A 27,266-nucleotide genomic window follows, 5' to 3' on the forward strand; every position below is an offset into this window, starting at 1 on the left:
TTGAACTGAAACTTAGGAACGTGGTCAGTTGGTATTACTAGTGTTTCCTTGTATAAGAAAAAAGAGAAAATGCTTTCCTGCCCCCTTGTGGTGAAATCTTCAAAATGTCTCTGTTAAAATGTTATGGTCATTCAAATGACTAAAAATGGTACCTTCTTTCTCAACAGATCTGCAACTTGTGTATATGGCAAATTTCATCCACTTTAATAACAAAATGATGATTTTATCATATCTTAGCACTGTCGATTCAAGTCAGCTGAGGGAGCATGAGCTGGATTCTGTTCTGGTTCATGTATTACAAGCAGCATGGTTAACAATTCTAACTGCAGAATCTTTATTACTGATGATTATGCATGGGTCATAGAATAGCCAGGTTAACTCTCTGATCACAGGTTGAATTTGCAGGCTTTAAATCCTTTCACTAAAAAAATTAGCAAATGGCCCCTGGAGTTGTAAAGAGATAATGTGATGCCATTTTTATAGGGTTGCTCTCCAGAATAGAACAATGCCCTAAATATGAATGAGAGATAAATGACTAAGCACTAGTTATAACACAATGACTGAATTCCAGGAATGTGACCTAATGCACTTTATCGTGGAAATAAATCATCTTGGCAAATATTTTTTTTTATAATGATGACCTGATATGCTGCCAGCTAAGAACACTGTAATGCAAATCTGTTAAATAGAAGAAGGTAGAATAAACATTACCTACTAATTCTATCAAACATATATATATCCTGCTATTGGCTGTATATCAGTTCTCTCCATTGTCTGCCTGATTTCAATGAGAGAAGTGTATTTTTAGGAAACATTCAGAAAGAAGGCAGCTTCTGCTCTGCTTTCATGATCATTATTTGCATCCTCTTTCATTAAGGTTGTTGGTTAAGGGGGGGGCACTTTAAAAGAGCAACATAATTTTACCAAAGAGTGAGCTACATGCATTCCACCTGTTAATAGCTACCAACCAACCACCATGGCAAAATGGAATTGTGTGCACTTTGCTTGCCATTGCACTGTGTTATTGAAGTGACCTGGTTCCTTTAGCAGGCACTTTTGAAAACAAGCCCATTACATTTCATCCAGTTACTCCTTTATTGAGCACAATAACTTGTGTTTGACTGAAGCATATCTTCCAGGTCCCTCTTAGGTGACATTGATCAAGGTTCCAGGTATTTGAAGATATCAAGAGATGGAAAATTCACCACTTCTCTTAATAGTTTGTTCCAATAGTTCATCATCCTCACTGTTTAAAATGTGCATCTTATTTCTAATTTGATTTTTGTCTGGCTTCAGCTTGCAGCTATTGCTTCTTGTTGTGCCTTTCTCCACTAGATGGTAGAACCCATTAGTACCGGGTATTTTCTCCCTTACTTATTATTACTTATACACAGTAATCGAGTAACCTCTCAGTCTTCTTTTTGATAAGCAAAATATATTGAGCTTTTCGAGCGTCTCACTCTAAGGTATTTTCTCCATCCTGTACATCATTTTTTGTGGCTTTTCTCTGCACCCTCTTCAATTTTTCAACATCCTTCTTAAAATGTTGACAGCAGAACTGTATGCCGAATTCTAGTCTTGATCTCACCAATGCCCTACTCCCACTCACTACTCCCCTGTTTATACATCCAAAGATCTCATTAGCCTTTTTTGCCTCAGCATCATAGTGGGGGCAGTTGTTTGTCCATCTTGAGCCCTAACTCCTTTTCAGAGTCACTGTTTTCCAGGATATGGTCTCCTGTTCTGTAGATATGGCCTGCATTCCTTGTTCCTCAATGTATAATTTTGCATTTGGTGTATTCAAATACATTTTGTTTGAATGGGCCCATCTTACCATGCAATCAGGTCACTCTGTAAGAATACCCCGTCTTCTTCATTATTTACCATTCCACCAATCTTTGTGTCATCCATAAATGTTATCAGAAGTGATTTTATTATTTACTTCCAGATCACTGATGAAAATGATGAATCGCATCAGGCCTAGTACTGAATTTTGCAGAACCCAACTGGAAAAATACCAATTTGGTGATGATTCCCTATTGATGATTACTTTTTGAGATATGTCAGTTAGTCAGTTTTTAGTCTATTTAACATACCATATTGATATTGTACAGTGCTATTTTTTAATCATAATGGCATGCAAAAGTCCTTACAAAAGTCTAAGCATATTACTCTATGCCAAGTAGGGTGACCAGATCACCCAGGTCAAATATCGGGACGCGGGGGGGCGGGGCGGGGGCAGAGGGGGAAAAAATGGCGGCAGAGAAAAAAAAAATCCCCCACCCCCGATTCCTCCTCCCTCCGCAAGCGCTGGAGGGAGGCCCGGGAGACTCAGGGGAGCACGGGGCCGGGGTGAGTGTGAGTCCAGCCTGGCCCCGAGCAGGCAGGACTCAGGCGCGGTATCTGGAGGGAGAGTATGGGGTGGCCTGCGGGGCCAGGCAGCGGCTGTTCTCCCCACCTGGGCAGCAGGACTCGGGAGCAGCCGCTGCTGCAGCTCCCACTGCCGCGGGGGGAGGAAGCGGCCGCTGGCCAAGCTCGGCAGCTGCGGCTCTGGCGCCCACGAACCCCCCGAGCCCGGGCCTGCTGCGGGGACCCAGCGCGCACGCTGCGCATACCCAGCCCCTGGCCACTCGCGTCTGGGCTGGCTGCCCAGCTGGTGCAATCCTGCGGGCGGCCTCGGAGTGGGGGCAGCAGGCCCGAGCCCCCCGCATCCCGCTCGGGTCCTGCAGGGGAACAAACGGGACTGGGCTGCTGATGCCTCCGCCACGGGATTGCACCAGCTGGGCAGCCAGCCCAGACGCGACTGGCCAGGGGCTGAGTGCAGTGTGCGCGCTGCCCCGCAGCAGGCCCGGGCTCGGGGGGTTCGGGCCCGGGCACCAAAGCCGCAGCCGCCGAGCGCCACGTGCTTGGCCACTTCCTCCCCCCGCAGCAGTGGGAGCTGCAGCAGCGGCTGCTCCCGAGTCCCCTGCCCAGGTGGGGAGAACAGCCGCCACCTAGCCCCACGGACCGCCCCCCCTACTCTCCCTCCAGGTACCGCGCCCGAGTCCTGCCTGCTCGGGGCCAGGCCAGACTCACACTCACCCCGGCCCCGCGCTCCCCTGCTTCTCCTGGGCATGGCATGCTTGGAAAGAGGCGGGGATTTGGGGAGGGAGACAATGGGGCAGTGAGGGGGCGGGGATGGGGGCGAGGATTTGGGGAAGGATCCAATGGGGGAAGGAGGGGGCGGAGTCGGGGCAGGGGAGGGCGCGAGCCCTTCGGGCTCCGGAGCCTTTGCTTGTTTGTCCAGGGTCCCGACCTAACATTGGTCGGGACGCGGGACAAACAAGCAAATATCGGGACAGTCCCGATAAAATCAGGACGTCTGGTCACCCTAATGCCAAGGGTTACCAATCTGTGGCTCGCGAGTCACATGTGGCTCTTTTACAGTTAAAGTGTGGCTTGCAGAACCCCCACACATCCCCCATATTCTCCATCTGCAGACTGGAGAGGGGAGGGTTAGGGTCCTCGGAGCTTCTGCCCAGCAGCAGGGTGAGAAGGCTAGGAGCTTCCGCTAGAGATGACTGATGCCAGCTGAGAGTGGGGGGTACAATTTAAAAGTTCACCCCCAACAGCTTGAGTCATGGCCCCCCGGGCACACACACCCTCTTACCCTCAGTGGCCCCTCCCCGCAGCTCGCAGGTAGGAGGCAAAGAGCTGGGAGCTGCAAGGAGGGGCTGCTGCTTTAGCTGAATGGGGAGAGGCAGCAGGAAAATCAGTGGCTCTCCCTGCAGCTCCCAGCTGTTTGCCACTGCCTCTCCCCATGGCTTCAGCTCCCAGCTAGCCGGCTCCAGCAGCTGCCGTGCAGGTGGCACCATGTGACTGAGCAGGGCCAGCAAATCCTGGCTAAAATTGGTGGTGTGTGACCCCACATCCCCCCCTCACGTGTCTCCTCTGGCTCCTGCCCAGCGGGGAGGGGGATCTCAAGACTTCAGCCTGTGGGATGTACCTGCCAAAGCTTTAGCAGAAGTGGAGCCAAAGCCCCAAACCCTGGCAGGCACCTCCCAGGTGGCTGGCGCGCCCTGGCTTTCGAACTTCTGAAGATTGTTGTATACGGCTTGTGTGGTCAGTAAGTTTGGCCACTCCTGCAATATGCAGTTGCGTTTATCAACTAAACTTGTAATCTCCTCAAAGAATGAAATCAGTTTTGTTTGAGAAGACCGATTTGCTGTAAAATTGTATTGATTGGTATTAATTATATTCCTATTCTTTAATTTTTATCAGTTGCATCCCATATCAGCTTTATTATTATTTTTGCCTGGGATCGATGTCAGGCTAACAGACCTTCTGTTACCCTGGTCATCCCACCTGCCCTTTTTGAATATTGGCATAAAACTAGCACTCTTCCAGTCTTCTGGACCTTCCCTGCTATTTCAAGATTTCTTAAAAATTAATAGTAGGGGGCCAGAGATCTCCTCAGTCAACTCTTTTAGAACTCTTGGATGCAAGTTATCTGGGCTGGTTTATTTAAAAATGTTTATTCCTAGTAGATTATGTTTAACATCCTACTAATAGACTGGAAAGTATTTCCTCATCCTTATGTGCTACATGTACACAGTCATGTTTCTTTCCAAACATAGAACAGAAATGTTTATTGACTGCTTCTCCCTCTTCTTCATCATTATTAACAATTTTACCATCTCCATCCATTAATGGGCCTATCCCATTACTAGGATTTCTTTTTAGCTTCATGTACTTTAAAAACTTCCTGTTGTCCATAGTCCTTCCAGCCATGGATTTTTTTTATCTCTGACTTCACTTCTCTTAACCCCAATATTTCCATGTTCTGACGCCTTCCTTATCTCTTGATAAACCTGGATGATGCATTTATGCAAATTCAAAGTTTTACATATCATCTTTCAGATAAGACTCATACATTTTTAGTCTGACTTCCTGCATAACACAGGCTATAGATCTCAGGGAAGTGATTCCTGCATCCAGCCCATAAACTCATGGTTGAACTACAGCATATCTTTTAGAAATACATTCAGTCTTCATATAAAGACTCCAAGTGATGGAGAATTTAACACATTGGAGATAAAACCCTGAGGTCTTAATAATTTGTGATCAGTGAAGTACCTTCAGTTCTTTTTACCAAAGTGTTAGCCACAGGGACAGATTTTCAAAGGTAACCAAAGTACCTTTGAAAATCTGATTCATGGTGACCTGGCCAAATTCTAGTCCCTACATTCTGCCTACCTAAAATTCCTCCTCTAGTTTCTTTCAAATGGTTAGCATGTCTAAAGTCTTTTTTTGAATGAAGGATGCTATATATGTCTAAGATATTATTAATCCTCATCATCTAACAGGAAGAAGAGACATAATGTGAAACAGGTATTTTCAAAGTATTTTCCTCTTTTTTCTTTGTCTTTGTTTTTCTTCTAAAGCATATAGAGCAGTAGCCACTGGAGTCAGTGAATTCTGTCATTTACTATGTAACAGGGATATAGCCTTTTGTAACTTTGATCCATGCTATATGACAAGGTCAGTATCCACTGATTCCTATTGTTACAGTTTCTTGATCCAAAGAAAATTGACACTGAAGTAATTACAAAATAGCTGTATGCCAGGAAGAAATACCACAGCAACAATGCCAAGCAGTGACCTCCAATGCAAGTGGGGAATGTTAGACTTCCAACAAAATGTGGTAGGAAACCTGTCCAGGTAACCAGGTACACAAAGGTTATGCTTATAACCACCCCTGAGGGTCAGTCCTACAAGAGGAACAGAAGATCTCTAAACAAATCCAAAGAGGTTAATAATGCTACAATGCTGCTGGTAGAAGTATCACCCTCCCATCCAGTCATGGACAATGAAAATCACCAGCAGCTGAACAGACACTACAGAAGCAACTGTTCCAAGAAAAAGTGGCTATGTGATCTGAAAGCCACTGAAGTTCAGAGATAATTATTGATAGATGACAAAAAAGAAACAAAATAATCCAAAGGGGATCAATAGTCTACCAGGATGTCCATCACAGACAGGTGGGTGTATGTTTTAACTGGCTGTTTTTGTGTGTTGTTGTTTTACTTGTGTTTAATTTTCTTTTTTAAATGAAGATGTAGCAGTAGCTGCTGGAGTCCTCTGCCATGTCACAAGGGTATGTCCTTTTGTAACCTTGATCAATGTCACCTAAGAGGGACCAGGAAATAAAGCTGAGTCTCTTACGAGCACTCACGTGTGCCACACCTTTTTTTTTACAGTAAGATTTTGCTCTTAAGTCTAACGTACTCTTGCAAAATGAAATCTCTGTGAGTCTATTTGAAGTTCTTGATCTTTTCTGCATCTGCCTAAATCCTGTGCTCATGAACGTATAGTACAAGGCCAAGTCTTTTGTTTGTTTTTTTAGGGAGTTTAAAGAAAGTCCAAATACCTGACTGAAGTACCTGCCTCAGGCAGCCATGTGACAGTTGCAAAATCTGCAGCCTAACAGAGGGTCATATGATTAATTGTCTCATAAGGAAACAGAGCTTTGCCACAGAATGGTACATATTGCAGCTCTATTGTTTGTCCGCTATTAATAAGAGCATAGCTTTCAGCAAACAGTTTGATAAAAGGAAAACAACTCATTATAAAAGACCAACGGATACCTCCCTGTAGAGCTAAATATAAAACAAGTCTATTAACAGCTAATGGCCCATAGGTACAAAGCAGAGCACTTCTTCATCCTTACCACTGAAGGGTTTGATCTTTCCTCATTTCATTAGCAAAGCAAGTTCAGATTTGAAGAGCGTCCTTGAACAAGAGGTCTGCAAAGAACATCTTATATAGGTGCTGCAGGAAGTTGTGCAGGCAGTTCTGTTTGTGGCACTTGTCCCTGTAAGTCAGTGCTGAATCCATGAATGAGCTGGGCATTAGGAAGTGGTGTGCAGCTGGAGGACAGTCTTTCATAAGGAATGTAAAACTGAGGTATAGCAAATAGTGTGGAACTCACTTCCCTACTCATGGAATTCAAGCCTGAAAGATGCTGAGTTTTGGAGTGGCTGGTGTTAATCCTGTATTTATTACTATTACCTAACTTTCAATCTTTTTCTTTCCACTTTTTGAACCAGACCCCTCACATGTGTCTTCAGGGGTTTGTTGGGATTTCATTAAGTTTTTATGACATTCTATTCCTGCTCCTGTATAGTTATTATTAAAGAACCCGTGGCACGTTTTTGCAGCACTAAGTGTGTTACTTCCAGATTCCTGGCTAAATTCTATAATGGTAAATTCCATTCTTCCTACTTTGATTCTCTATCCAATTTCAGTAGGATATGGTATTTTTTTTTCAGTTCCTGTCTTAAATTGCAGTATGTGGTGCCCAAAAATGTCCTATCAGCAAGTATTGTGTAGTGTTGCTGTGCACTGTTAAGTAACAAATGATTTTCCTGACAAGAGGAGGCAACATTCCTGTGGCAGGTGATGCATTTCCTATATGTATAGACCACAAGGATCCTTTGGGATAAAAGACACTGTAGAAATATGTTAGATATAAAGACTTGATTCTTCACAACATAGGAAATTAATGGCCAATTACATCCCAATAAAAGGGGCATGTTAATGTGTTAGTTTGTTCTGGAGCCCACTATGTATGCGCTATACAGTTTGGACCCGTCATTGAATGGTACATACTACTGGGATTATTTTTATTTATATTATTTTTATGCACCACCCATGTTCTCAGCTATGGACAAAACCCAAATAAACTACTCAGTCCCTCTACTAAGGGGTTTACAATCTACAAGACAAAGGTGAAGACAGATTTATTTTTCTTGTATCCAAGTTCCTTATTTTTCTCAATGAGACAGTGCCCCAGCTGCATGATTAGCGGAACTGCCCCAGCCCAAATGTCTGTTCCTTTTGAGGTTCCCGCATCACTAGTATTTCCTTCTTTTTCCCTTAAGGAGTGGTTCCAGGTTTCCTGTAAATAAAAAACAACATCTTCATTTGTATCTAGCCTCAGAAGTTCCCAGAGCATGGTATCAGTAAAGACAATGGGATTTGATTAAGTTCTCTCTAATAACCTGGCATTTTCCAATACATGTATAGTATATTCTTACCACAGATTTGGTTTTCTGTGTCTTTCAGTGGGTTATTGACCCAAAGTTCTTCATCGGTGTCTTGCAAACCATTGAGAACACAGATATTTTCTCCATCTGTTTCTTGCAATTTCCCAGCTGAGAGCTCAAAACGCTTCACTGTTCTTTCCAGATGACCCTCTATTGCTGTTCCCACTGGGCATCATAAACTCCATGACTACTTCCAAAAAATGTTAAGGTGAGTTGTATTTTATTTAATGTGGTGAGTATTGCCACTAACGCATTCCAAATTGATCCATCAAAGGAGTCAGCCTGGAGAGGTTGATCACTGGCAGCTCTAGGTCAAATATTTGGGTGGGAAACTGTAATTCACCTTAACTCCATGTAAAGCTGTTGTTATAGCACAATTATTAATGTCTCTCTGGTCTCCGCTGTAGTTGTTGGGCTGTTCAACAAAGTCCACCAGCTGCAGCTTTTAGAGTCCCCTACTGTAATGTGAACAAAAGACAGTGGAACTGCTGTCCCATAAGTGACAAACAGCTATAGACTTTAATTGGAATATAATATATAATTGGAATTATATTACTCAATTTTATTTTCTCAATTTTCAGTGGGGTTGGCCCGTAAGAGCAGAGTCTTGCAGAGTCTGCGGCATGCTTTGGTATGGAATTTGGGCAAGATGTTTCAGGGAAACTCATGCTAAACACATTAACACTGGGTGTAGTGAATGTTGATCGAAAGAATTTATTTGTATACCAGTTGTGGTCCTTTGACCATTATTAACTGAGAAAAATATAAGTAGCAGACAGTGGACTTCATGAAATAGCTCATCAACTGGATCAGAGTTGTGAAGGGCACTATAATAGTGTGCTTAAATAACAACTTTGTGTAAAATCTTGTGATGTATCAGGGCTAGAAATGGGTGCTATATAGAGCTGCTAAAAATGAAGTTTTTCCACAGAATTTTTTTTATTTTTGGCAAAAATTTGAATACAGAAAAATGTCAGCCAAACCCCCAAATATTTCTATTTGGAAAGAATATTTCCATGATGCCTCATGGGAGCTATAGTTCAAGTGCCTCATGCTTCCACTCTTCTCTACAAACTGGTCTCCCTGGTCAGACTACATCTCCCATGGTGCACTGTAATCGTCCCTCTTAGGGAGGGCCATGGTGTATCATGGGAGATGTAGACCAGCTGAGGAGCACAGCCCATAGATAAGAACAGAGACACAAGGCAATGAAACTACAACTTCCATGAGGTACCACATCAACATTTCCAAATTTAAGTATTTTGGTTTTTGGACAAAATATTTCAGTTTTTGTGCATGTGGTTTTTCACTGAAAACATTAAATTTTGCAGGGAAAGCGGACACTTTTTCTGAAAAACTTTATTTTCGCAAAAGCCCAATTTTCCATTTGAAAAACAGCTTCATTGGGCAGAAGTCATAGTGCTGTACACCACTGGGTAAGAGAAACACTTTATCCCACTGGAAAGCTTTCTTCTTTTGTAAACACTTAGGCAACTAAAGCAGGTTCTGTGGAATTATTTAAATATATGTAGGCTGTTAAAAGTATAACCTAACAGCAGCTCTTTGACAGGATGTGATTCATCACTAGCACCATCCTGCTGAGAGTTATTCTCAGTCTGAATGAATGACACAAACCATAAGTATTCTCCAACCACTTGGCTTGCTCATAGAAAATATGCCACTTATATAGCTTTCACACCTGCCATTTCTGTGGCACTTTGCTAGCTCTGTGATATCCATTTGAATTACACTTAACAAAGCCGTCAAATCCAGTTATCCCTACACCGAAATAGCCGTACAAGTCACAGTGTTCCTAATGTGCCTCTCAGTTTAAAACATTCTGTCAACATGAAACCCTTTTTCAGGCTCCAGGGCTGTTACAGAATAATGTGGTTCTTACTTCTTCACAAGATTTTTTACTTTGTTGGCTGTGGGCCTGGAAAACAAGGGCACCCTCAGGGGACGGTATTGGCACATTAGAGTTGTGTATCTCTTCCTCCTTGGCTTGCTAGTTAAAGCCAAAGACAAATTTTTTGTTGAATGCTATTATTTTTCACTTGTGATCTCACAGTTTACGCCCAGCATGAGCTGTTTATTCAGTAGACGGTGATCTCAAATGGTGCACGTACACATACCTACAGCCCAACACCACCACGCACAGCACAGCAGCTCCTATCCATGCAGCAAAAGCAGCTCACAAATTCACTAGTCATAATACGGAGTCAGATTCTGCCCCTAAATAAACAAGGTGTGGAAGGCACGAGGAAAGAAACAGATGAATTAAGTGACTCTGCCATGGTCATCTAGCAAGTCAGTTGCAGAGGAAGGAATAGAAACCCTGTATTCTGAGTCCCTGTCTAATGTCCTATCCACTGGACCAAGCTGACCTTCAGAGGAACATGGGGTGGGATTTTCAAAAATGTGTAAGTGATTTAGGAATACAAGTCCCATGGAGAGTTTGAATTAGTAATATCTTAGTGAAGAAAGATGGTTTTTATACCGAACCCTCTGCCAAGATGCTTAGGGCCCTGCATAGCAATATAAACCAGATTATAATGAAAACCAGCCTCAAACAAGTAAAACCAATCCAGGGGGGTCTAACAGAAAAGGAACTGGAAGGGATGGGAATTATAAGAGATGAGTAAAGTATCAAAACAAGAGCTGGCTGAGAAATGGTGGGGGAACAGGGAAAGGAATCATGAAAATTTGGTCAATTTTTCTCACTTTTTTTAAATTTCAAAAAAATTCAACTCACTATTAAAATGCACCACTGAGATGCTTCTTTAAAAGTACAGGGGTAATAATTATAGTAAATAATAATATCACCTAGCTCTAGCACTTAGATTTCAAAATGCTCTACAAAGGAGGTCAGTATCATTTCCCCCATTTTACAGATGGAGAAACTGAGGCACAGAGAGGTGAAATGACTTGCCCAAGGTCACACAATGAGTCCAAAACTGCATCAGAAAGAGAAACAAGGGGTTCTGTCTCCTAGCCCCCTGTTCTGATTCTTTATATATGTAAATACTGAGGGGAGGGGAAGACTTAGAGAGAGGTGAGGGGGGGTTGCTTTCTGATATTGCTAGGATCTGATATCTATTATGGGAAATTAATCTTTAGCCAAGACATTTTTGAGGTGAGATGAAGTCAGACAGGGAAGAGTTGGTAATAGCGATAACAGGGTTTTTGCTTCTGTACTCTCGACTATTGATATGTCTTCTTTAACTGCTGTACTGTGGTGCCATCTACTGGTTGTCTCATGATTCTGTAGTAACAACTACTGATTCTGAAGATTTCTATTGTAAAAATAAGACTAATGTTAAATTGATGAGGTGAAATAAACAGAAAATTAATTTACTCTTGTGATTGTTGTAGGACTATTTCAAAGAGCCCAGAAGCACAAATTGGTATCACTTCCTACCCCGCAGAGCTGACCAGGCTTAGAGGAGTAGTGGAAATCATGGCTGCAAAACACTTAGCACTGGAAAAAGAGTGTGACCATTCCACACTCCTCAAAGAGGATATGACAGAGTTGACAACAGCCTCATCTACACTAATAAGCATTATTAGAACAATGGGATACCTAACTCGGAGAGAGAATCAAAAGATAGGTAAGAACCTGGTGAGGGGGAGACTACAACAGGTCATGCTGAAAGGTGGCCTGTTAGGCTGGAGGCAGGTTATTAGTGGAGTTCCTCAGGGATCGGTCTTGTGACCAGTCTCACTTAATATTTACATTAATGGCTTTGGCACAAAAAGTGGGAGTGTGCTAGTAAAATTTGGGATGACACAAAGTTGAGAGGTATTGCCAATAGGGAAGACCAGAATATCATACAAGATTTGGATGACCTTGAAAACTGGAGGGATTAAATTTAATAGTGCAAAGTGCACGGTTTTACACTTAGGGATTAACAACAAGAATTTTTGGTATAAACTGGGGATTTACAACTTGGAAGCGACAAGAGGAGAAAGACCTGTGTATATTAGTCGATTACAAGATGGCTATGAGCAGGGGTGGGAAAGGACGGGGGCAGAGCAGGGTGAGAAGAGGCAGGGCAGGGGCAGGGTCTTGGGGGAAGCGGTAGAGTGGGGGGTTGTCCTGGGCCCTGCACCCCCCTAGGGACGGCACTGCCTCTCATCCACATGCTCAGGGTCTAACTGATCACCATATTTGGGGTCAGGAAGGAATTGACAGAGACCTTGGCAGTTTTTCACTTTCCTCTGCAGCATGGGACGTGGGTCACCTGCTGGTCTGAACTAGAGTAAATGGCAACTTGAAGTTTTAAAATCAAGATGTGAGGACTTCAGTAACTCAGCCACAGGTTATGGCCCTACTATGGGAGAGGGAAGGTAAGGTTCTGTGGCCTACGATGTGCAGGAGGTCAGGCTAGATTATCATGATAGTCCCTTCTGTCCTCAAAGACTTATCTAAGATCATACATCTTATCAACAGCATAGTCAGGAATAGAACAAACCCAGATCTCCTGACTCCCAGTCCAGTGCACTATCCATTAGACCAGTGATGCCCAAACTTTTCCTGTCTTGCCCCTACTTACCAGTAATGGAATCTGTCCATGCTATCTCTGCATTACTGCACAGCCAAGGCTTCCTCAGCCAAGAAGCTTGGGCTGAAGGCAAAGATGGGAGCAGAACTGGGGATGTGGGAGGAGCTGGGGCTAAAGGAAGAGCTGCCCTGGAGGCAGAGAGGGAATGAGGGCAGACCTGGGCAGGGGGCGGAGTGTAGGTGAGCTAGGGGCAGAGCAGAGCTGCGGTTGGGCCTGGAGCTGGTCTGGGAGTGGACTGGAGCTGTGGCTGGGGTTGGAGCTGGCTGGGGGCAGAGCAGGGGATGGAGTGGAGCTGTGGCTAGTGGTGGCAGTCCCTCCCCACCCCCTGTGGGGGCTGACCCAGGTCCTCCACGCCCCTCTCTGTGCCCCACAGTTTGGGAACCACTGCACTAGACCATGCTGCTTCTGTGTGCCACCACTCCCATTGATGTGTGGGTAATGTCTTGTCCTGAAAATCAAACTACTTATTTATGTGCCTAAATATTGTTTAGTTGCCTAACTTGTGAGCTTCCAAATTAGAAATTGTTTGCCTTAATCTCCATGCCTCAGTTTCCCATTTGACAAAAGGAGATAGAAATGCGGAATCATTTCTGTAAAGCACATTGAAGTCTGTTGATGAAAAAAGTACTTGCAAAGTGTCATTAGCATAAAACACAAGCGAACATTTAGCCATGGCACCAGTACCGAGATATTACTCTTCTTTCCCCCCCAAAAAAGGAGTTGTATAGTATTATTGTGAATGAATATGTAGATATAGGAGGGGAACAATTTTCCTTTTAATAACACAATTCTGTACAAGGAACCGTTGGACATAAACCCTTCCCTGAAATATACTGGGGAAGGAAGTATACATTTTCCCCTGAGCTGTGAATCACTGGGAACTGACTTTTAGGAGGAGAAAGCAAAGTTTTCCACAGGGAACTGATCCCACGCTAGACCCTCAGGCAAGGCCAACAGTGGCCACCAGCAAATTCAGCACCAGAGCCAAATGCAAAGCCACAGGGGAAGGTGAACTGACAAGCAGCTGCCGCTGCTGGGAGCTTTCTTTGCAGACCTTGACATCTGGCTCCTTCAGCTGCCAAACTCGTCCCACTCCCAAGCAGTCACAGGAGGCAGAAGTCAGTGCTGGAGGTAAGAGACTAGGAGGACAAAGCAGATCACAATTTGATGCAGCCAGGAGGCAGGGGATGTGCTTGGCTGGCTGAAGTGCAATGATTTGCATGCACAGATGAGCCTTCCTTGTTAGAACTTTCTTTCCAAACTTTTCATCTCTAGGAGGGGAAACTGAGAAGTAGATGATGGGAAAGATCAAAAGTCAGTTCTCAAGTGGCTTTTAGCCCACTTTTGTAGCTCCAAGAGGTTTGGATATTTTGGATAAGCATCTTCTATAGAGCTTTGTGCCTCAGCCTGAAAGTGCCTTCAAAGCAACATACAAGGGTGTCTGTTCAAATACATTGGGCTGCAAGAAAAGTGTGGACTGAACTACCCATTGAGTCACAGAATAATTGAGCATGAAAGCCCTGCACAGTGCTCCTCTAGGACTCAAGTGAGTATCCACGAGGTGAACATCTCCAGAATTGCACCGAGCATGGGGGGCTGGTTAACTGGTAACAGGCTATAGAGTCTTTCACTTTCAGTTCAAATCCAGCTCATTTGGTAATGATTAAACAAGATCTATATCTGGATCCAAATTTCAGGTGTGGTTCAGATATGGAGTTTTGGTTTGATTCAGAATAAGATCAGCTGCAAAGCTCCTCTCCTATTCCAAACTTTCTAATGATTTGTGAGTGTTCAGATTCAGCACTTTGATTGAAAATGATAATTGATGGCTATTCAATGGCCTGCATAAAATGAGCTAGCAATCTCAGTCCACATCTGAGTATAACAGAATTCGACATCATGAAAACTAGCATCACAATTGGTTCTTATGACACATGGTGTCATAAACAGATAGTTAAGGGTTAAGGTCTCTTTTACCTGTAAAGGGTTAACAAGCTCAGTAACCTGATGAACACCTGACCAGAGGACCAATCAGGGGACAAAATAATTTCAAATCTCTGTGGAGGGAAGTCTTTGTCTGTGTCCTTTGTTTGGGTTGCCGTTCTCTCTTTGGATTTAAGAGAGGCCAGACATATTTTCCAGGCTCTCCAAGTTTCCTGAAGTATTTTCTTCTATTCAGTATAGTGAGTATTAGAAAGGCGGTTTAGTCTTATAATTAATTTCTACATTTGCAATTGTGTGTCTGCTGAAGAAATATCTTTATTTCTGTAGAAGCAGCAAAGAATCCTGTGGCACCTTATAGACTAACAGACGTTTTGCAGCATGAGCTTTCGTGGGTGAATACCCACTTCTTCGGATGCATCATGCTGCAAAACGTCTGTTAGTCTATAAGGTGCCACAGGATTCTTTGCTGCTTCTACAGAACCAGACTAACACGGCTACCCCTCTGATATCTTTATTTCTGTTTGCTGTTACTTTGATTATTCTGAGAAAGGAGCGGGGGGAGAAGCCTCTCCAGGTTTATAGCTAGACCCTGTATATTTTCCATCTTGGTGTTACAGTGATAGTGTACTTTCTTTCTTTCTTTTAATAAAATCTTTTCTTTTTAGAACTTCATTGATTTCTTCCCTTGTTTGGATTTTCAGGGGAAGGGGAGGGGGGAAAAGTGAATCCCTCTTTGTTTGATTCAATAAGTTTGAATCAAGGTATCTCTCCTAAGGACTAGGAGAGGGGAGGGGGGAAGGAGGTGGGGGAAATAGGTTATTTCCCTTTGTGTTGAGATTCAAGGAGTTTGGATCTGTGTTCCTCAGGGAAAGTTTGGGGGAACAGGGAGTGTGCCAGACACTAAACAAACTGGCTGGTGGCAGCGTACCAGATCTAAACTAGGATTTTAGTTTAGAGGAGTCCATACAGGTCCCCATCTTGTGAACGCTAAAGTTCAGAGTGGGGAATAAACCTATGACACATGTTGTGATACTCCTGAAAGGGTTTATTTGAAAAAGAGAAACTTTCAGATGGTACCAGAAGCCATCCCTTCTGAAATGAGAAGACAATGAGAATTTGTTCTAATGATGTAGGGCTTCGAGCTTTTCTTGGTCAAGCATGTGGTCACTACATATCCTGCAGGAGAGCTTTGTGGGTGGAGTTGTGTGCAAATCTGGTTGAGTTTAGAAGGGTGTTCGAGCAGATGATGGAACAGAGACATGAGGAGGCTGAAGGGAAAAGCTCAGACTTGCAGATGGAAACAGGACCAAAGAATTCTGAGGGGAGACTGCTGGGTGAGGAAAGTGGACAGTGGAAGCATCTGACCAAGAGAACCAGGCAGAGGAAAAGACAGGCTAGTGAAGGAGAAATAGAGCTCAGGAACAGGTTTGCGGAGTTGGAAAATGAAGAAGGGGCACAGCAGGTGGTCGCTGAAGGTGAGAGGGCAAGGAAGAAGAGAAGAGCAGCTAGTCCTATAGGATGAGGGGAAGAGTCAATGGAGATAACACCAAATATGAGCCCCAGGAGGATACGGGACGGGTTGCGGAGGATTGCAAGGGACAATAGGAATTGAGAGGACTTGCAGCCAGAGGGAACAGGGGATAGACTGGAGAATCGCACCATCACCAGGAAAAGGCAGGTCTATGTGATTGGGGATTCCTTACTGAGAAGAATAGACAGGCTTGTAAATAGAGCTGATCCAGAGAACAGAAGGATGTGCGGTCTGCCGGGTGCTAATATATGGGATGTGGACCTGAGGTTGACGAGGATCCTAATGGGAGCGGGAAAGAATCCACTGATTGTCCTTCATGTGGGAACAAATGATACGTCTAGATTCTTGCTGGAACTTATCAAGGGAGATTATGCCAGACTGGGGAAGACGGTTAAGGAAATCGAGACTCAGGTGATCGTCAGTGGGATTCTGCCTGTTCCTAGAGAAGGGCAATAAAGGTGTGACAAGATTGTGATGATCAACAGATGGCTCAGGCAGCGGTGCTATAAGGAGGGCTTTGAGATGTATGGCCACTGGGAGGCATTCATGGACAGAGGACTGTTCTCTCAGGATGGACTTCACCTGAGTAGGGAGGGAAATAGACTTCTAGGATGGAGGCTGGCACAACTGATTAAAAGAGCTTTAAACTAGGAATTTGGGGGAGACGGATGGGAGATGTCCAGGTAATCTCCACGCTGGATTTTAACATTGAGAGGGAAGAAAACAAAGTAAGAAAGGATACAGCTGTGGGTAGGAAAATGGACATAAGGAGGAAGGGTAGTGTAGATACTAGTCTAAGGGTACGTCTTCACTACCCGCCGGATCGGCGGGTAGCAATCGAATTCTCGGAGTTTGATATATCGCGTCTCATCTAGACGCGATATATCGAACTCCGAACGCGCTCCCGTCGACTCCGGAACTCCACCACCGCGAACGGCGGTGGCGGAGTTGACGGGGGAGCTGCGGACGTCGATCCCGCGCCGTGAGGACGGGTAAGTAACTCGAACTAAGGTAGTTCGACTTCAGCTACGCTATTCGCATAGCTGAAGTTGCGTACCTTAGTTTGACCCCCACCCAGTGTAGACCAGGCCTAATAGGTGCTACTGGTGGTAGAATGTCTGTGCTTAATCGGGTAAAGAATGTGAGGGAAGCCAAACAGCAAAAATTAAGATGTTTGTACACTACTGCGAGGAGCCTAGGTAACAAAATGGAGGAACTAGAGCTATTGGTGCAGGAAGTGAAACCAAATATTATAGGGATAACACAAACATGATGGAATAGTAGTCATGACTGTAGTACAGGTATTGAAGTGTATGTGCTGATTAGGAAAGACAGAAATAAAGGCAAAGGTGGAGTAGCATTGTATATCAATGATGAGGTAGACTGTAAAGAAATATTAAGTGATGGAATGGATAAGAAAGAGTCTGTCTGGGCAAAAATCACATTGGGGAAGAAAGCTACTAGAGCCTCCCCTGGGATAGTGCTTGGGGTGTGCTGTAGACCGCCGGGATCCAATTTGGATATGGATAGAGACCTCTTTAATGTTTTTAATGAAGTAAATACTAATGAGAATTGTGTGATCATGGGAGACTTTAACTTCCCAGATATAAACTGGAGGACAAGTGCTAGTAGTAGTAATAGGGCTCAGATTTTCCTGGATTCAATAGCTGATGGATTTCTTCACCAAGTAGTTGCTGAACCAACAAGAGGGGATGCCATTTTAGATTTGATTTTGGTAAGTAGTGAGGACCTCATATAAGAAATGGTTGTAGGGGACAACCTTGGTTCAAGTGATCATGAGCTAATTCAGTTTAAACTAAATGGAAGGATAAACAAAAATAGATCTGTGACTAGGGTTTTTGATTTCAAAAGGGCTAACATAAAAAAATTAAGGAAATTAGTTAGGGAAGTGGATTGGACTGAAGAACTTGTGGATCTAAAGGCGGAGGAGGCCTGGATTTATTTAAAGTCAAGGTTGCAGAAACTATCAGAAGCCTCAAATTGTCCTGTGGCACCTTATAGACTAACAGACATATTGGAGCATGAGCTTTCATGGGTGAATACCCATTTCGTCGGATGCATGTATCAGAAGCCTGCATCCCAAGAAAGGGGAAAAAACTCATAGGCAGGAGTTGTAGACCAAGCTGGATGAGCAAGCATCTCAGAGAGGTGATTAAGAAAAAGCAGAAAGGCTACAAGGAGTGGAAGATGGGAGGGATTAGCAAGGAAAGCTACCTTATTGAGGTCAGAACATGTAGGGATAAAGTGAGAAAGGCCAAAAGCCATGTAGAATTGGACCTTGCAAAGGGAATTAAAACCAATAGTAAAAGGTTCCATTGTCATATAAATAAGAAGAAAACAAAGAAAGAAGAAGTGGGACTGCTAAACACTGAGGATGGAGTGGAGGTTAAGGATAATTTAGGCATGGCCCAATATCTAAACAAATACTTTGCCTCAGTCTTTAATGAGGCTAATGAGGAGCTTAGGGATAATGGTAGGATGACAAATGGGAATGAGGATATGGAGGTAGATATTACCACATCCGAGGCAGAAGCCAAACTCGAACAGCTTAATGGGACTAAATTGGGGGGCCCAGATAACCTTCATCCAAGAATATTAAAGGAACTGGCACATGAAATTGCAAGCCCATTAGCAAGAATTTTTAATGAATCTGTAAACTCAGGGTTTGTACCATATGACTGGAGAATTGCTAAAGTAGTTCCTATTTTTAAGAAAGGAAAAAAATGTGATCCGGGTAACTACAAGCCTGTTAGTTTGACATCTGTAGTATGCAAGGTCTTGGAAAAAAATTTGAAGGAGAAAGTAGTTAAGGACATTGAGGTCAATGGTAAATGGGACAAAAGTCAACATGGTTTTACAAAAGGTAGATCATGCCCAACCAACCTGATCTCCTTCTTTGAGAAGGTAACAGATTTTTTAGACAAAGGAAACGCAGTGGATCTAATTTACTTCGATTTTAGTAAGGCATTTGATATGGTTCCACATGGGGAATTATTAGCTAAATTGGAACAGATGGGGATCAATATGAAAATTGAAAGGTGGATAAGGAACTGGTTAAAGGGGAGACTACAATGGCTCATACTGAAAGGTGAACTGTCAGGCTGGAAGGAGGTTACTAGTGGAGTTCCTCAGGGATTGGTTTTGGGACCAATCTTATTTAATCTTTTTATTGCTGAGTTTGGCACAAAAAGTGGAAATGTGCTAATAAAGTTTGTGGATGACACGAAGCTGGGAGGTATTGCCAATACAGAGAGGAACTGGGATATCCTACAGGAAGATCTGAATGCCCTTGTAAACTGGAGTAATGGTAATAGGATGAAATTTAATAGTGAAAAGTGAAGGTCATGCATTTAGGGATTAATAACAAGAATTTTAGTTATAAACTGGGGACGCATCACTTGGAAGTAACGGAGGAGGAGAAGGACCTCAGAGTATTGGTTGATCACAGGATGACTATGAGCCGCCAATGTGATATGGCTGTGAAAAAAGCTAATGTGGTCTTGGGATGCATCAGGTGAGGTATTTCCAGCAAAGATAAGGAGGTGTTAGTACTGTTATACAAGGCACTGGTGAGACCTCATCTGGAATACTGTGTGCAGTTCTGGTCTCCCATGTTTAAGGAGGATGAATTCAAACTGGAACAGGTACAGAGAAGGGCTACTAGGATGATCTAAGGAATGGAAAACCTGTCTTATGAGAGGAGACTCAAAGAGCTTGCCTTGTTTAGCCGAACCAAAAGAAGGCTGAGGGGGAGATATGATGGCTCTCTATAAATATATCAGAGGAATAAATACCAGGGAGGGAGAGGAATTATTTAAGCTCAGTGTGTTTAAGTTCTTGTGTCCACCAGTGTGGACACAAGAACAAATGGATATACACTGGCCACCAGGAAGTTTAGACTTGAAATTAGACCTCTGCCTATGATACAAGAACCTACCTGTCAGCATGAATCCTGAGCAGAGTGATGTTTAATGCCTGGGTGTATGGCTGGCCTTTGGGAAAGAGACACACCCAGTGTGCCAAATCTTCAGCTGGTGTCAGTCAGAACTGCTCCATGGAAGTAAATGATATGATGCTGATTGACACTAGCTGGAGATGTGGCCCAGGGTCTGAAATGTAAGATTGGTCCACAACTGCTGTCTCTTTGCTTTGGCAACGGAGGGTCTGTCTTCTCTGCACAGTTATCCTGGTTTCAGCCTGGTCTGGGGGAGGTGCAGGAGCATACATGCAGGGCCGGCTTTAGGGCGATTCACCCGATTCCCCCGAATCGGGCCCTGCACCCCTAAGAGGGCTCCGTGCCCCTAAGGACTCTCCGCCAATGTGCCGCCAAAGGCACCGGCAGCCAATAGAGCTGCCGCCGAAATCCCGCCGCTGTCTTCGGCGGCAGCTCAATCGCTGCCATGGAAGAAGGACCCTCCACCGACGTGCCGCCAAAGGCACTGGCAGCAAATTGAGCTGCCGCTGAAGTCCCGCCGCTGTCTTCAGTGGCAGCTCTTTCAAATCAGGTCCTGCAGTGCCTAAAGCCGGCCCTGCACACATGCACCCAGCAGCATAGGGGACAGGGCACCAGCACCTGGGCAAGGGGGTATTAGCACATGGTGTGCCAGCTGCCAAGGATGGAGGAGCACAGGGCACTAGGCACCAGCTGCTGAGGAATAGCAGTAGGAACTGCCCAGATGCCCCTTCATGGCCTGGAGCCAGCTGTCTCCCTATCTCTGGCTGCCAAGTCTCAGTGGCTCCCCCTCCTATCCCTCTGCCCACTTCCTACTCCTTCCCCCCCATTCACAGGGAGCTGCAACCCTCTCGTTGATGGGTACTCAGCAACTAAAGCAACAATAAACTACAGGCAGATATGTTCATGCCTCAGCCTTTTGGTTAATATCATGTGCAATATCAGTGAAAATCAACTACAACGTCTCTGCAAGGATTCTTGCCCTTTTGGGGGAATGGGCATAGCCATCTAATATGTCTTTAACATTGTTCACTCCACTGATCACAACTTTTGGAATACATTGTATGAGCTTTTTGAGATTTGTTAATGCGATATTTCCCAGTTTCCCACTAGGTGGCAGAGTTTAATAGTTAACTTGCTTTTTTCTATAGTTTCCGATCATTCAACTAGTTCAGTCTCGTTACCAACTTTTTAGTTAAATTATTTCGTGGCTAAACTAAAAAATAAAGTATAATGGATTTGATGGTGCATTTTATGCAATACATATAGAATCCAAACAGTATTCTGATATAATTATTAATCATTATTTATTTACATTAGAGTATTGCCTGGACTCCCCAGCCAAAATCAGGGTCCCATTATAAAGAATACAGACCCATAATAAGAGGTAGTGCTTGAAAAGCTCACAATCTAAATAGACAAGAAACAATGCATTATTATTTCCATTTTACATCTGGGGAGGTGAAACACAAAAAGATTAGGTGACTTGCCAAAGATCATACAGGAAGGCTGAGAATAGAACTCAGGTCTTCGGAATCCAGAGGGTGTTGTGAAGGCAATACTATAACGGGGTTCAAAAAGGAGCTAGATAGATTCATGGAAGATAGGTCCATCAATGGCTATTAGCCAGGATAGCAGGAATGGTGTCCCTAGCCTCTGTTTGCCAGAAGCTGGGTTTGGGTGACAGGGCATGGATCATTTGATGATAACCTGTCTGTTCATTCTCTTTGGGGCACCTGCCATTGACCACTGTCAGAGGACAGGATAGTGGGCTTGATGGACCTTTGGTCTGACCCATTATGGACATTCTTATGTTAATCCCACTCTAGCTCCTTAACTGAATGACTATCTTTCATCTCTGAAACTTAAGAGAATCAAACTTGCTTTCTAAGGCCTCAATCTACTCTGTGTATATAGCAATTCAGCATTACACAGAGATGTTCACTGTGATGGGTTAGCTGCTCCCCGCAGGACAGATGGCTCCAGGTCTGTATAAAGCCATAACTAGAACTCCGTGCTTTCATTTCTCAAGAGGATTTGCAGGAGCCATTGTTTGCTTGTGTGGAGTTCTCCTGTCTTGAGCTCTGAGTACAAATGAACCCCGAAAATTCAAAGCAAAACTCCCCTGTAATTACCATACTTTCCACTCAAACCCATCAATCATGATAGGCCTCTTAAAACATGGCCTTTAGTCAGAGACTAGTTCATCTGTGTTTGGGTTTATCATGAAAATTACTTTAGTCCTAATGAGCAATCTCTGAAATTAGTTATAACTAACATTTCTTCTTTGAGTAGTGACCCTGTGGGTGCTCCACTGTAGGTGCAGGAGTGCCCCCTGCACCTGAGATTGGAGATCTTCAGTAGCAGTGCCCATTGGACCACACATGCACTCCTCCCTGTCTCATGGCTGTGAGCAACGTCTATATAGCACTGTGCGGTCCAACCACCCCCAGTTCTTTCTCAACCACCTTTGGTCTGGGACAGAACCTGAGAACTGGTGTATCCAGCAAGACATCAACATCTTGGACCTAACCCTACCTGGACACCAGAACACCACAGCAGACTCACTGAGCATGAGATTCTCACAAGACCATGATTGGGAGTTAGACACAAGAGCCCCGCAGCACACATTTAACCACTAGGGATTCCTGAGCATAGATCTCTTCACCACACCCAAAAATGTCAAATGTCCACAGTTCTGCTCAAGAGTGGGTCTGGGTCACCAATGTCTGGGGGACGCCTTCCTCATTACAGGGGATGTGCCCCTACTCTACGGCTTTCCACCCATTCCCCTATCGTTGAAGGTGCTTCACAAGATACAGGTGGAACAAGTTATAGTCATTCTCATAGCCCCAACATTGACACTACAGATTTGGTACCCGTACCTTGTGGGCATGACGGTCTGTCCACCAATCACACTACAGTTGACTTCACATTTCCTCTCGCAAGACACAGCCAAATCCTCCTTCCCAATCTAGAACTCCTCCATCTGAAAGCATGGCTCCTTCATGGTTCCAGGATTCATAGATGGCCTGTTCAAAAGAGGTAAAAGGGATTCTTTTAAATAGTCAACAGGATACAATTCGCTTTACTTATCGCAATAAATGGAAAAGATAATGGATTTGGTGCAACACTAAACATGACTGTGCAACGAATGCTCCTTTCTAGACTATTCTAAAACTTAAAAAAGCAAAATTGTCCACAAGCTCTGTTGGCATACACCTGGCCTCCATCACTGCATTCCACCCCATATTTACCCACCCACTAACAAAAAGATCCCTTAGAGCCTTCAAAACAGGTACCCTCACATACAAGACCCCATCCTATTTTAGGATCCCAGATTAGTTTTGCACTGTCTCACCTGTCCCCTGTTTGAGCCCATGGCAATGTGTTCCTACATACAACTATCAGTGCAAACAGTATTTCTTGTTACCATCGCATCCATCCGATGGGTAGAATCGTAGGGTTAAAAGGGGCTGCCAGTGTCATCTAGTCTAACCCCCTGCCCTGTCTAAACCATTCAAGACAGATAGTTATCCAGCCTCCTTTTGAAAGCCTCCAGTAAAGAACTTCCAGAACCTCCTGAGGCAATCTTTTCCATTGTTCTACTGTTCTTACAGTTAGGAAGTTTTTCCTGAGATTTAATATAAATCTGCTACGCTGTAGTTTGAACCCATTGTCTCTTGTCCTGTTCCCTTTTGCCACAGAGAAAAACTTTTCTCAATCTTTTTTATGGCAGCCTTTCAAGTATCCAAAGTCTGCTATTGTATTCCCCCACCCCACTTAATCTCCTCTTTTCCAAATTAAACATACCCAGTTCCTTCAGCCTTTGCTCATATGGCTTGAATTCCATCCCTTTGATCATCTTTGTTGCTTGCCTCTGGATCTTTTCTAGTTTTTCTGCATCTTTTCTATGCATTGATGACCAAAATTGGACACAGGTCAAACTGGACACAGAACAAATAAGTGGTGTCATGGTGTACCTGCCATACGCAATCGTTCACAAAGACTATGACCCCATCTGAAATTCTTACCCAAGGTGCCATCCTCTTATCCACCTTCCCTCCTTCTTCTTAAAGCCGCATGGCAACCAACATGAAGCCATGCTGCAAACCTGGTATGCCAGACAATCATTAGCCTTTTACCTTGGCAGAACAAAATCTTTCAGGCATTCACCACGCTTATTTGTCTCTATTGCTAAAAGTTGGAATGGAGTAGCCCTATCCAAACAATGCCTTTCCAAATGGATCTCAGGGTTTATCCACCTTTGCTACCAATGACACAAACTGAGAAGCCTACCTGGAACTTGAATGAATTCCACTCACTCACTGTCTACCTCGATTGTGCCAATTACTGCCATTTGTAAAGCGCCCACCTGGGCATCCATGGACACTTTTAACTAACACTGTGCCATTACCCATGATGCAGCATCAGATGCCCTACTAGGACTCACTTTCCTATCATCTTTGGTACACATCACTCCAAAGCCACAGCCTTCCACCTAGGGGCACTGCTCTACAGTCACCTACAGTGGAACACCCATTGGGACAGTACTCAAAGAAGAAGAGAAGGTTACTCATCCTGTGCAGTAACTGAGGTTCTTCAAGATGTGTCCCCCTATGGGTGCTTCACTACCCTCCCTCCTCCCCTCTGCTTTGGAGTTTTAAATGTGGGCTCTGCGGTAGAGAAGGAAAGAACTGAGGACAATTGGACCATACAACATTATATAGATGCCGAGGAGGAGTGCATGTGTGGTCCAATGGGCACTGCTACCAAAGATCTCTGATCCTAGGTGCAGGGGGCGCTATCGCATCTCCAGTGAAGCACTGTAATTTTCACTCCATACATCTGAAGAAGTGGGTTTTTTACCCACGAAAGCTTATGCCCAAATAAATCTGTTAGTCTTTACGGTGCCACTGGACTCCTCTTTGTTTTTGTGGATACAGACTAACACAGCTACCCCTCTGATACTGCACTTCTCAAAGAAACTCAGTTACTTTACAGGGTGAGTAACCTTCTCTTGCATAACAAAGATGTAAAAGGCCTGATTCTGACTCCATGGCACTAACTCCAGTAACTTCAGTGGAATTGCTACTGCTTTGTCTCAACATAAGTGAGATCAGAATCAGACCTTGGGATTTCTCCCTGATTTGTTTATTTTTTGTATAATACAGTGAGCTGCTGTCACATCCCCCTCCCACATATACAGCATAATAATTCAGCTGTATAAGTGTGAAGCACTAATCAAGGTCACTCTGTCTGAAACTACAGCACAGCTGATTTCAAATACCCAGATCAAATAGCAATCTGAATTCAAGATCCATTAGTTGCAAAGCAGCCACTGGCACCTGAACTTTCACTTCTAAAAAAACATCATGTGTGAATTCTGCATACAGAAGCAAATAGGAAATAGCACTTTTGTGTCACATCTGTGATGCGCTTTAACTGATACATAGGGATGTGATGGACTAAGATTTTCTCACAAGCTGGAGTAATTTTCACTGGTTGGAGTGATCATTTATTTTTGCAGGTCAGGTCTTGCTTTCCAAAATCTAGTGCCCATGTGTAAAAATGGGTTTGCCTCTCACTCATACTAATTGATGGAGCTTTCAGCTGTGAAGATCAGATTGCCAGTGATTTTCTAATGTCTTTTCATAGGCAGGAAAGAATCTTCCACCTTTTTGAGGGCCAGGTAAGGAATTTAACAGCTTACAGAGTGTTAATTAGAACCTATTACAACTTGACTGACCTGGATTGCCACTAATATGCCACAGGGGCAGGCACACCAAAGTCATTATTCGAAATCTTAAAAGAAAGCATGCTTAGTAGAACTCAGTGTGTCCTGGAAAGATGGTGATTTTACTTCTGCATGTGTCCAATTTGGACACAAGTCTTCAAAGATCCACAGATAGTGACTGGATATATCAATCAAGAGAATTCCACTATCTAGCATTACTAGGAGTTATCTCTCCCATGCTAAGGGCCCTAGCCTAATCTCCCATCATTACTTTGTGTATGTCAGTTTTCTAAGGCAATTGCCTTTATTGGTCTTTAGTTGTATTTTTTCTTCCCTGGGATCCTGCTAGTTTGCTCAAATAAAATGCGGATTTGCAGCTCCACCTCTAGAGGAGAGGTTTAGCTATACGCAGCATTTTACAAGTCCAGCAAAACTGGCCATGTGGAAACACCTACTTTTCCCCACATGTGGTCATTACTTCAGTTCCAGGGCCTGTTTCATGAAGATTTCCCTGTCCACCCATCTGTAATTTAGTGTGTGAGTCATGTGTAGTCAAAGATTGTGTTTTGACTACACATAAACAGACAGTCCCTAGAAACTATCAGGATTTATCCAATGAAAATCTGAAGGCTGGTGGTATTTTGTTTGAAAGTAATCAAAATAAAATAATGCCAGATTATGTAACAATTGCTGTCTGTATATCTACCCACTAATTCTCCTGTTCTTGGTTAGACAGAGTTCCCATTTAAGTCAATGGAAGTTTTTTGTCTGAATAAGGACTGAGCATCTTATCTGCAGACGTGCTTATATAGCCGTAGATGATGCACACTTCCATTCTCACCCAATAGGACTGCAGTAGGCAAATACATTGAGAATCAGGAGGGAGAAGAGAAGAACATGTGGGGGTGGTTTCACCTTTATCTATAAACCACTTCTTGATTATGAGGTATATATTAGGTGAAAAAGAAGTGGGAGGAGGAGTGTCACAGAGTGCTCATGGACACAGAGTCAGAGAGACAGATCACTTACTAAATTAAATGGTGATGGGTAAAATTTTCATGGGCAAGGGCTAGTGTTCCACATAAACAGGTTGCTGCGATGCTAATTGAGTATTTAAATGGGTACCTAAGCTATCTCCGGTATTGTCTAAGCACGACCGGAGCAGCAGAGAGAACCACTTTGCTTCTGGCAAGACAGTACCAATGGATCTTTCTCAACTTCTGGTATCTACCCAGATGACTTCTTCAGTACCACAGAAGTTTAAGGGCCTAATGCTACTCCAAAGAGGAACCACCCCCTGGGGTGGTTTGCCTATACTGGTTTAAACTGGGTTTCCAGACACCAAGAGAAAAAGACTTTGGGATATATAAAGGCTGATTTAAACAGACTCATGGTCTTCCTTTTGATTCAGCAAATGTATGGGACCTTT

The 27,266-nt window shown here is 43.7% G+C and overlaps 1 protein-coding gene across 12 annotated transcripts in view; it reads left to right on the plus strand.

The window, feature by feature from the left end:
- GLI2 (GLI family zinc finger 2) overlaps positions 1-27,266 on the plus strand; it is a 406,855-nt gene that overhangs the window by 108,671 nt on the left and 270,918 nt on the right. For 8 of the 12 annotated variants that reach the window (XM_045033089.1, XM_045033083.1, XM_045033085.1 and 5 more), the window contains 3 exons: positions 8,107-8,295; positions 9,419-9,523; positions 11,463-11,698. The gene's annotated coding sequence lies outside the window, so the exon portion shown is untranslated. Of the gene's footprint in view, positions 1-8,106; positions 8,296-9,418; positions 9,524-11,462; positions 11,699-13,720; positions 13,784-27,266 lie in introns of those variants that run through there. The other 4 variants (XM_045033086.1, XM_045033079.1, XM_045033087.1 and 1 more) reach the window with 4 other exon arrangements.

Source organism: Mauremys mutica, chromosome 10, assembly GCF_020497125.1.
Source record: "Mauremys mutica isolate MM-2020 ecotype Southern chromosome 10, ASM2049712v1, whole genome shotgun sequence".
Taxonomy (NCBI): domain Eukaryota; kingdom Metazoa; phylum Chordata; order Testudines; family Geoemydidae; genus Mauremys; species Mauremys mutica.